Source organism: Microplitis mediator, chromosome 1 (assembly GCF_029852145.1).
Source record: "Microplitis mediator isolate UGA2020A chromosome 1, iyMicMedi2.1, whole genome shotgun sequence".
NCBI classification, from domain to species: domain Eukaryota; kingdom Metazoa; phylum Arthropoda; class Insecta; order Hymenoptera; family Braconidae; genus Microplitis; species Microplitis mediator.
This window is the reverse complement of record NC_079969.1, coordinates 19,718,404-19,731,731: the sequence shown is the minus strand read 5'-3', so window position 1 is coordinate 19,731,731 and position 13,328 is coordinate 19,718,404.

Below are 13,328 nucleotides of genomic sequence, written 5' to 3'. Positions count from 1 at the left end.
TAAACAGAGTCGACTGTATACGTTTACAATTGAAGTGAAAAGAAACAGAGTATAACACAACAACTTTGTAACTGTAAATTATGCCATCAATGAAGACTTAAAAATGTTATTGTATGGAAAAGACATTTTGTTCGAAAGTAAATATGTAAGTATGGGCTCGGTCGATATTACCGACAAAGTTTTTCATGAGCTACGTCATTAACTTCACTCGGTAACACAATTTTCGTTCAGAACGAATATCCAAAACAGATCTCTGTTTCCAAAACAGAGCGTGAATTAAATTTGAAAAATACAGCAGCACAAATCTTTACTAATTGATTTACTTATTTTATTTGATAGGATTAAAAAGAAATGAGTATAAAAATATAGCAGATACATGAGTACCCTGGTGGACACGGTATCAGGCGTTTTGAGCACCTGACAAAATATTCCCGACAAAATATCTCCGGACAAAATATCCCCATGACAAAATATTCCTTGACATAATATATTTAAGACAAAATATCGTCAAAACTAATCATTTTCTGACATTATAACTCTAAAATAAATATACTGAAAGAATAAAAAAAAAAATATACTGATGATTACTCTTTTAACCATAAAAATTTCAGATTTTATTTTAAAAGTGACACAAATATAACGCCTGAATTGAATTATACTCGAATTTCGTGAATTACTTACTCAATATATATTTATGAATGTTTATTAATTGTATGGTTATTTGAATTTTGGCTACAATATTCTCGTGAAATGCCATCTAGTGGATAATTATTGAAATACTTATTCGAGAGAAATACGGTATCTAGTAAAATTTTATGTGCATTACGTTCAGCCATCTTATTTCATCATTAACTCGCAAGTCTTCATTTGTGATACATGTATGTACGTATTTTTTGACCATTATTTATAAATCATTCTTTATTAAATAATTTGGTATCATGCCGCTGTCATTTGTACTATCCCAGCAAGGTAAACCCTTATTATTACATGAAGGAATGTTATACACCAAAAAAAAAGTAAATAAGAGTAATATAACATGGAGTTGTTCGTCTGATTCTAAATGTAATGTTCTGATCCATACGGATACCGAGAAAAAAACAGGTAAATTAATGTATTGATTTGATTTATATTTTAATAAATAATTATTTTCATCTTGGTTATTTTATGTAGATTTATATTTTAAAAATTTTATATTTCTATTTTATTAGTTTTAAACTTTTCTATTAATTTTGTTCAGGAAATATAGTTGGTGATATACCGATTCATGATCACCCTGGAGATATTGCTCTAGTAAAATCTAAAATAGTGAAAGCAAAAATAGTGAAAAAAGCCAAAAAAACTGACACAAAACCTGCTACTATTATATCTAATTCTTTACGTGGTGTGTTATCACCCGTTGCCGCCGTAGTACCGAAGCCTACATCACTGTCTCGAACTATTAACCGAATTCGAGGTAAAGAAAATCCTCAGGAACCACGTGTAGAATCTCGAGGTGATCTGAAATTGTCACAAGAATTAAAAACAACATACAATAATGAATTATTTCTTTTATACGATAGTAACAATGATAAAAAAAGATTTTTAGTATTTGCTACAGCTAAAAATTTAAAATTCTTATCAAATTGTCAACAATGGTTAAGTGATGGGACTTTCAAGACGGTACCTAAGATTTTTTTTCAATTATATTCCATTCATGGCTTTAAGAATGGCAAATCTGTGCCACTGGTTTATATGTTATTACCTGATAAAACTAAGAAGACTTATTTAAAATTTTTAAAAGTATTGAAGGAACATATACCAAATTTTACACCTAACCTTATTATGATTGACTTCGAAGAGGCAGTTCGTGACGCTTTAAAAATAACATACCCTGACGTTCATATATCTGGATGTAATTTTTATTATAATCAATGCATTTGGCGTCATATTCAATTATATGGACTTCAAAGACAGTACAATACTGACGTCAACTTTGCAATCAATTTAAAATTACTTATGGCATTGGCATTTATTCCACCAGAGGATGTTCTTGATGGTTACGAATTGATCATTTCCAGTGATTTTTATGACCGTAACAGTGATGTTCTCGAAGACTTGATCAAATATTTTGAGTCAGTTTGGATTGGCCAGCCGCATTTCAATAGACGAAAAAGAAATAAACCAAAATTTGAAATTGAAATGTGGAACTGTTATCAGGCTGTTCTGGATAATCTTTTGAGGTCAAATAATCCAACAGAAGGTTGGCACAATGGATTTAATGCTCGTGTTGCTAAATGTAATGCTTCTATTGGATTATTTGTGAATTGCTTAAAAGATGAGCAGTCCAAATCTGAACAATTAATTGCACAAATTGATAGCGGATTGAATATTTCTAATAAGCGCAAAGCTTATCGTGATTATGACAAACGATTGCTTAATGTAGTCCAAAACTATGATTCAAAAGACAAACTAAGTTATTTGAGAAATATAGCTAAAATTATTGCATTCAAAAGTTGAAACTAAAGATAATACTTTGTAATTAGTGAATCTTTGATTATTAGTTTAAATAATATATCATTTTATATATTTATACTAATAAACAAAGTAACGCAATAGATCAAAAAGTGATAATGTTTAATAATTTAATGCAATAATACGTGTACTATTTAAAATCTAAATATATAAAACTTAAATGTGTTGTTTAATAATATAAAATTAACGTCGTTATTTATTTTGATAAAATTTAACATATAATGTTTAAAATAGAAATTTGTTATCATTATATAGATATATTGTCATTAATTAGAAAGTGATCAAATTCATAATATCATTTGAATTGATGTACCAGTAATTATACGAATATTTTTGATAATTAAAGCAATCAGTGTTTAATAAAGTTTTGTGTTATTCAATAATTTCAACAATCGATATTTTATTTCAATAATTTACTCTTTCAGTATATTCATTTTAGAGTTATAATGTCAGAAAATGATTAGTCTTGACAATATTTTGTCTTAAATATATTATGTCAAGGGATATTTTGTCATGGGGATATTTTGTCCGGAGATATTTTGTCGGGGATATTTTGTCGGGGATATTTTGTCAGGTGCTCAAAACGCATGGAACCGGTGGACACGAGCGACGTCTAGCGATTAGTCGCTTTGTACACGAAAGTGACGTCGAATTAAAAAGAAAACGACGTGATGAAAGAATTGAGATTTGCATGACTAAGAATGAGAAAAATGAGAATTATCGAGTAACTGAGCATGTATATGATCTATTTAAGTATGAAAATAATAAACTGATGATGTTAATAATTGAAATAATATAAATAATAAGGACTAAAATTAGACGAAGTAAATCGTAGAAAATGTATAGTATGTTGCATAAAAACACGGTAGTCAAATGGAACGTCTGCATTACCAATCATTGCAAGTTTAGCGGAATTAAGAGAGATGGCGCCTCGAACCCAAAACGTGATATTGAACGAATACGAGGCAATATTTGTCGACTATCGTAGCAAAGACTTCACTACTGATCAGATAAACAAAAAAACTGATGCAAGAACGACATCGTTTCTAGTAAAGCAACATCCTAAACGATGTCGGCAAACTTTTGATAGCATCCTGAGATGATTTGTTGATGAAAATAAAAAAAATTCCCATGTTATTGCCTGATTCTGCTGTAATAAACTAAAAATAAATCGCAAAATGAAAGTGACATCGTTTCAATCAAATAAAATAAAAAACGATGTCATTCACTTTTACTTTTTTATTTTTCTATTAAGATAATTAACTTAATAAATGCACGTGAGGTAGAAGTATTCAAGCTAAAATTAAAAAATAAAAATTCAATCTCCTGATGCTGGTGAATTATCGCTAAAAAATAACTTGTCATCCGTAGCGACATCGTTTTTTTTTTAAACGATGTTACAAACGATGTCAGTTGATTTTATTAATTATTAACAATAAAATTAGTTGATCGTGAATAAATATATATAGTCTGAATATATATTTAAATTGGCGTTCATGACCAACAAATTTTATACTCCTGTCAGTGGTTAATTTTCTCTTAATCGAAATTTTACATCCGTAGCGACGTCGTTTTTTCTCTAAACGACGTTAAAAACGATGTCAGTTATTTTTTGTTAGGAGTTACTCCAAAACTATCTATAAGTTAATTAATAGACACAATTTCAATATATTTAAAATAGTGTGAACGACAAAAAAATGTTCAACTCTCGTAGCTAGTTCATTACCGTTAAAATCGAACTTTACTTTTGAAGCGACATCGTTTCTCACGAAGTGACATCAAAAACGACCCATGCCAGTCTATTTACCTTTTATATTAAAAAAATTACCATTTTAATCTATTGCGAGGATCTCGTTGATATCTTGAACAAATTATTTAAAAAAAAAAATAAATCAGTCTCATTTTGATGCCTAATCCCGCTCTAATAAACTAAAAACAAATCACGAATCAAAAGTGACATCGTTTCAATCAAATAAAATAAAAAACGATGTCAGTCACTTTTACTAGTTTTTTTTTTTTCTATTAAGATAATAAACTTCATAAATGCACGTGAGGTAGAATTATTTTAGCTAAAATTAACAAATAAAAATTCAATCTCCTGACACTGGTGAATTATCGCTAAAAAATAACTTGTCATCGGTAGCGACATCGTTTTTCTTAAAACGATGTTACAAACGATGTCAGTTGATTTTATTAATAATTAACACTAAAATTATTTGATCGTTAATAAATATATATAGTCTGAATATATATTTAAATTGGCGTTCATGACCAACAAAATTTAAACTCCTGTCAGCGGTTAATTTTTGCTTAATCGAAATTTTACATCCGTAGCGACATCGTTTCTCACGAAGTGACATCAAAAACGACCCATGCCAGTCTATTTAACTTTGTTGAATTGATATCCATAGTTTGTGAATAGATATCCATAGTATATATGTAGTTCAAATGGCATCCATGACAGACAGGTGTTACTCTTGTTACCGGCGCATTTCCGTTAAAGTCGAACTTTACTTCTATAACGACATCGTTTTTCACAAAGTGATTTCAAAGACGATGTCAGTCTTCTTCCTCATTCAATGATGAAAACTGATTGGCAACCCGATGAATATGGCTTAATCTCAAGAAGTTGTTAATGATATCTAAAAACAATCAAATGTTCGAATCTTCTCATCAGCGCTAATCCCCTAAAATCTGACCTTACTTCTGTAGCGACATCTTTTGTCGCATAGTCTCGGGTCAAAAAACTTGATCGGATTTTAGTCTAATTGGACTATTTGATCTGTTTTTGATCTTTTACAAAAATTTTAAGCTGTTTTCAACCTGGTGTTTTCAAAAACAATTGCGTTACGGGCAGACCAAACTAGATTAATTCTTAAACTTTAAAAAATTTTAGCTCTGAAAATTTACAAGGACAATACTAGATTAAATCACAGAATAAAATTTTCATTTATGGGCAATATTTATAAAAAAAAATTTAAGTTACAGAATTGATTATATTTTGTTTACTATTTATTTGGTATCTTTTGTTTAAAAATGTCGGCAGTTAATGAAAAATTGACAGCTTCATTTTTAGTTGTCTTGACTGCATATTTATAGCATTGATTAAAAGTGATAAAACAACTCTTAAAATGTCAAGAAATTTTTTTTATTACTGGATAATTACAAAATGGCATTACAAAGCATCAAAATTCTTGTGCCACGGAGAAAAATGTTGGCTCGAAACCTACCAATTTTCATTATGCTGTCGACCAAACTTGAACCAGTAAGTTAAGCATCCAAAAAATTACTATACTCTTATAAAAAATTATTATGCTGCATCAAAATTATTGTTATGTATGAAAGTAATTGATACTAAAGCTTATCGATAAGTTTCTCGCGCGTTGTAAGTATTGTGATGCAGCATATTAATTTTTTATAAGAGCACAATAATTTTTTGGTTGCTTCACTTCCTGTTTCAAGTTTAGTCGACAGCATTGTAAAAATTAGTAGGTTTCGAGCCATCATTTTTCTTCGTGTGACATCTTATTACCAAAGCGCATTAGCATATTTCAAATACCAAGAAAATTAAAATAAATTTATAATTCTACATTATTATTATTTATATTTATAAAAAGTCCTGTTTTTGTCCTTAAAATCAATTGAACACAGACCAATAATTATAATGAAAAAGTCTGTTTTTAGTCTTAACCCGATTTAAAACAGACTAAATATCATACGAAATTAAGTCTGATATTGGCCTAGATAATGACTAGTACGGACAAAAACAGATTAAATTCCTATGTAAAATAAATACGATTCATAATCTTGAATTAAAGAAAAAATATTAAAATTTATCATTTGTTTTAAAACAGATCTAATTTTTTGACCAGGGGTGACATCATCTACGATGCCTGTCGTTCTATCGGTTGACCCTACGGGCCAGGCCCAAAACTTCCCGCTGTTTTCGAGCTCTTCGAGCTCGAAAATACTTTTATATGCCATTGTTTTCGAAAAAAACCGTTTGTTAGAATTTTTTTCTCCCACGATATTTCACGAACGAATTGACCGATTTTGATAGTTGAGGCGGCAATCGACATATTTTATCGAGTTCTAGACCCGATCAAATTTTGGAATTGTTTAGTACAGTTATTTCAAAGGTATTTGCAAATAACTATTTTTTACCATTTCTTGCTCCCGCAATATCTCTCGAACAAATTAACCGATTGAAAAAAAATTTTCTTTTTCGCAATTTGTCAATATTTTTTTGTCTACTTGATCAAATGATTTGCAGTTTCCAGGAAATTTGAATGCCAACAAGCTTTTTCGATTGCCGCCCTAACCATCCAAATCGGTTCATTAGATAAAAAGTTTTAGACCGGTCACACACACACATACACACACTCACATTCATACATACATACATACATACACTCGGAAATCATTCTGAAAATAGTCAGAATAGCTTCCTAGGACCTCAAAACGTCGACATCTGATGAAAACTCGATTTTCGAAAATCGGGGTGAAAACAATAACTTCCCGAATTTTTCGAAAATCATCGATTTTCTTAGCGAGAAGTTAAAAAACATAAACAAATTTTTCGTACGATCAGTGCGGCCAGATCGTGGGATATTTTAACCCCTTTCTGAAATTACACTTCATGTTACGATATTAATCCATTACACAGTGAAAGCGATTTGATAACGGATGAAAATAATGATATTAATAATTATTTCCCTTTGCTGCAATAATGTAATAATTGATATTACAAATAAAATAATGAACTATAGGACGTTTAGAATTGATTAAAAACGAATTGAAACAATAGATTTAAATATTCTTTATTGATTACTCAAATTTAATTCTTTAGTTTGCTTAAATATTTTTATTTCTCTGCTCAAATTTTCTTTTATTTCTTCATTCTTCTTGCTGATAGTTTGTTTTTTTTCTTTTCTTAATTGTTACATCTTCTTCCTTTTTTTTTTATTTACTCGGCGATTATCGTTATCCGCTTTGTTATCATTATTTTTTTTTGTTTCATCCACTTTTCTTTTTTTGTTTTCCCGGAACCTATCGTCGATTAGTTTTTTACTAATCCATGTTTTAATTTTTTCAGGCGTCAAATCATCGGCTTGGAATTTTGTACCCGATTTTTCTCCGCATTTTAAGCATAAACCTATTAATTCAACATTATACCATTAAGATATTGTAATGACTATTTTGTAATTTTGGTGGTTAGAAATATAGCAAAATAACTTACCCCGAATTTCTTCAACCTCTTCATCTGTTATAATCCTTTCAATGCCGGGTTTTTTTTTCAAATCCCAGGGTCATTCTGATTTTTTTATCGGGCCAATAAGACTCCACCAAGCGTTTTGTCCTCTTTTGCATTGATTCTTGCTTGATTGCATTAGCAAGGTTCTGAGCCGGAATTTTTTTAGTAGGTAGTATTTGTACCTATCGTCAGTGCAAGTAATATTTATTATTTTTTTTTAAATTAAAAATGGTCTTAATTATTAGTTTCTAATTTAATTGCAAAAATTAGCGATTGCGTAGGGGAGACCGGGGTGCTATGGCCCCCCTCAAAAGTTAGGTGAAAAAATTTTTTTTGATTTTCCTCAAGTTATGATTACAATTCTTTTTTTCGAGTGGTCCATTTTACACCACATATCACATATTCACCTAAAATATGATAAAAACATTGTAGTGGTCACAACTTGACGGGAAATAAAAAAAAAATTTTTTTATTATTTTTCGGGGAAGGGGCCTTCGTGCCCCCAAAAAAAAAAATTTTTTCAATTTTTTGCAAAATTTCGACTGATTCTTCCAAAATAGACTGAATATAAACGAATTTGATGGTCAAAAGCCACAAGAAAAAAAAAAGGCTTAAGAGGGCTTTCGTGCCCCGGTCTCCCCTATATACGTAATAACAGAGTTGCAACCAATTAAACGATTCAACGAATACATAGTTACTTATTCAAGTAATTTTTAAATTAAATTAAAATTTATGTAACTTCAATTTTTTTTTTACTATAGTTATTAGAGGTCGAATGTTTATTGAGAATCGAAAATAAAGCATAAGAGACCCCAGGTAGAAAGTCATCAATGGAATTAGCTTGTATTAAGCTAATTTTATCAGTTTTAGCCTAAAATTAGCTAACAAACTATGGTTAACACAAGGTTAGTTGGTAACGCTTTGGATCGCTAACATAAAGCTTGCAGTTTTAGCTTGCATAAACAGTGACAATTTAGCTTACTATAAAGTTAAAAGTATATCTTATTCTTAGCTAGAATAGATTTGGTAATTTAAGTTTGAAAACATGTTTACAGAGAAAAATTTTTTATTATTTTTTTTTTTGTACACAAACATCAGATATTGGGCATTAAATGTGTAGTGTTATATATATTTTCCCTAGCGGTTTTGACGTCACCGTATAAACATTTATCTGAAAATAATAATAATATTTATTTAAAAACATAAAATAATTAATAAGACGATTTGAGGTTACGCATTACCTTAGATGTAAATCATCTACAAATACATTTCAGAATTATTCTCGTCACATTCAATAGAGAAAAATATATAAGTTTTATTAGTATATAAATTATAAATTAACTTTTGTTTGTTGAAATATTTTAAACTTACCCTAATAATAGTGCAATATAAATAATAAACTTTGATTATAACTTGCAATCAACCTCTGTCTAACAAACAAGCTTACAAGTAGATGGCACTCTTTACTGCTGTGAAGCTAAATTCATTATTAGTCAGTAAATTACTTATTAGTCAGTAAATTTATTCAAAGCTACTGATCTTTCAGTAAATTTTGTAACCACTGAAAAAATCAGTAACATTTTTACTGATTTAACTTAAGAGAGTAAGGACGTTCTAAAAAATTCAAATTTTTTTATTATGAGCATTAAAAACTTGTGATTCAATAAATTAAAAAAAATCAAAACTTACTTGCTTAGTAAATATTTTTCTTTATATATGTTGCAAATAAAATTGAACTTATTTATTACTTATAAACAATAACACAAACTCCTAATTAACCTCAAACTTCAGTTTTCAATGTACGCTTGGAGTAATGTTAGCAGATAAGGTGGTTTTAAGTTTAGAATCCAAGCTTAGAACAAATCTTATCATACGCGTGGAAAAAGAGCTAACAGCAAAGTATATTTGAAGGTTAGTTACACTCAAAAGACTTGTCATAGAATTCATCCTAATAACAACCTAGAATAAAGCTTACAAAACAAGACTTAGATGTTAAGCTAAAATAAAGCTATTTTGAAGTTTCAAACTTGTCCGACTAAGACAATTTTCTACCTGGGACAAGAAAAATTGTATGTCCTATAAAAAATGATATTATCTGATTATATATGAGTATATATTAGTATATATGAGTATATATGATTTAATATGAGATCATATATAATTATATATCATCATATGTGGAATTATATATAATTATACATGGTTATATATAGAATTATATATAATTATATATGAACCTATATATAATTAGATCTGATCAGACCTGGCTGATGAAGGCTAGGTATAATCGTATATAAGTCTGTATATGATCAGATCTAATTATATATAAGTCTATTTATAATTAGATCTCATTAGATCTAACTGATGGAAGCTAGACATAATCATATATAAGCCTATATATGATCAGGTCTAATTATATATGTCTATATATAATTAGATCTGATTAGATCTAACTGATAAAGGCTAGGTATATAATCATATAAAAGCCTAGGGGAGACCGGGGCAAAACGGCCCACCTGGGGCAAGAAGGCCCACTTCAAAAATTAACCACAAATTTTTTTTTCTTGTTTTCTTTTGATTATCACAAATTTAGATTATTTACTCATTTTTAGCCCGATACGTGAAACTTGGGGCAAAATGAACCACTCAAAAATTCTAAAAGAAAATGTATTTCCCCGGGTCGAAAAATTTGATCTGATTTTAGTCTAACTGGACTGTATTTGGACGACTTGGTCTGTTATTGAACTTCGATAAAAATTTTAATCTGTTTTTGATCTACCCGGACTGAACAATTTGACCTGATTTTAGTCTGATTGGACTATTTGATCTGATTTTGATCTTTTATGAAAATCTTAAGCTGTTTTCGACCTGCTACTTTAAAAAACAAACGCGTTACGAGAAGACTAAATTAGATTAATTCGTGAACTTTAAAAAATTTTAGTTTTGAAAATTTACAAGGACAAAACTAGATTAAATCATGGACTTATAAAATTTTTATTTATGAGCAATATTTATGAAAAAATTTTAAGTTGCAGAATTGATTATATTTTATTTACTATTTATTTACTATCTTTTGTTTAAAAATGTCGGCAGTTGATGAAAATTTGACAGCTTAATTTTTTAGTTGTCTTCATTGAATATTTATATCATTGAATAAAAGTGATAAAATAACTCTTGAAATGTCAAGAATTTTCTCTTATTTACTGGATAAAATTGAAAATATTTTGGCATAAGAAAACATCAAAATTCTTGTGCTACGGAGAAAAATTTTGGCTCGAAATCTACCAATTTTTATTATGCTGTCGACCAAACTTGAAACAGAAAGTAAAGTATCCAAAAAATTACTATGCTCTTATAAAAAATTATTATGCTGCATCAAAATTATTATAATGTATGGAAGTAATTGATATTGAAGCTCATCGATAAGTTTCTCGCGCGTAATAAGTAATGTGATACAGTATAATCATTTTTTGTAAGAGCACGATAATTTTTTGGATGCTTTACTCCCTGTTTCAAGTCTAGTCGACAGCGTTGTAAAAATTGGTAGGTTTCGAGCCAACATTTTTCTCCGTGTGACATCTAATTATGGAAGCGCATTAGCATGTTTTAAATACCAAGAAAATTAAAATAAATTAATAAATCTAGATTATTATTATTATTATTATTATTATTATTATTTATATTTATAAAAAGTCCTGTATTTGTCCTTAAAAACAATTGAACACAGACTAAATATTATAGAAAATAAAGTCTGTTTTTGGCCTTAAAAACAATTGAACACAGACCCATAATTATAATAAAAAAGTCTGTTTTTAGTCTAAACGCGATTTAAAACAGACTAAATATCATACAAAAATAAGTCTGATATTAGCCTGGATAAGGAATAGGACGGGCAAAAACAGATTAAATTCTTACATAAAATAAATACGATTTATAAACTTGAATTAAAGAAAAAATATTTGAATTTATTATTTATTTCAAAACAGATCTAATTTTTTGACCCGGGTCATAGTATTATAACCTAGTCATGATTAATTTAATAGAAATATCATTTTTTGGTTAATTTTATGGATTTGGATTAAAATAGAGCATTTTAAAAAGTTATAAAAACCAATAATCAATTTTCTACAGAAGTGAAAAAATGACTCGTATTATATCAAAAAAGGTTATTTCGAGTAATATTAAAGTAAATACAGTTATTAAAGAGAAAAATATAAACATTTGTTACGCGGGAAATTTTTTTACAATTAAAAAAAAAAATTTTTTTTTTCATTTTTTTCAGAGGGGGCCGTCTTGCCCCAAAAAAAAATTTTTTTTCAGGAGCTTCACCAAAATTTTGGTGAATTGAGTTCAAGTTGGACAAGAGAACATCGACTTGATGGTTAAAAGCCACAAATAATAATGACCGGCTTAGGTAGGCCGTCTTGCCCCGGTCTCCCCTATATATAATCAGATCTAACTATTCTTGAGTTTATATATAAATAGATCTGATCAAACATGACTGATGTATATAGGTCCAATATATACACATATATATAACGTAATATGACAATTTTAATATTAATGTTTTTAAATTTTTATTTTGTCAACTATCAATCAAACTTCAATCCCCATTACATAAAAAATATTCAAAGGTTTCGGCAGAAATTTAAAAGTATAAATCGATGTCGATTTATATATGGATATTTATAAGTTTATAGATAAGAAGATTTGAATATATCTATCTAATGAAATCTATTGTAATTTATGTACAAAATTAAATTCATTACTGCATTATTTACGTAGGATGTATCAATTTGATTATTTGAGTTAAGTTATGCCATGAATTTTCCTTTATTAAAAGTGTGTAGCAGACTAGAGGATCAGATTACCAACCAGCGATTACCAGAGTTAAGTAGCATCGACGTGGGTAATTAATTACACGGGTGACCCCTTAGTATAATAATAGTTAACCGCTAGTATTTTTTTCTAATTTAAATTTAACCGACCTTTATATTAATGACGAAAATATATCCTAATTAGATTACTTAATTAATAATTTACAGATATTTTCAATGACATTTTAAAAATGACTATATTTGTTCATGCATGATTATATCTAATCATATATGATTATATTTGATCAGATCTGGCCAATTTTCAGATCTGATTATATATGGACTCATATATAATTATACAAAATCATTTTTTATCTGGCCCGGGAAATAAAGTTCTTATATGATCATATATAAATCATATAAAAGTGACTCACATAAAATCATGTAAAGTTTTATAATGAAATTGGTCCTATAAAAACTTATATGACTTTATAAAATCTTATATAATCATATAAAGTTATATATACCCGGGAAAAAATGATTTCACCTAATCATATATTTAATAAGTTATATATGATTAGATCACAAAATTGGCAGGATCTGATGATATATAATTGTATATAATCATGCATGTATAAAAAAAATAAATAAATCTATCGGTTAACTGCTACTTTGCCAAGGGGTCACCCATCCAACTAATGTCCTACCTCAATGCTGCTCAACTTTGATGATTGCTTGATTGCCGT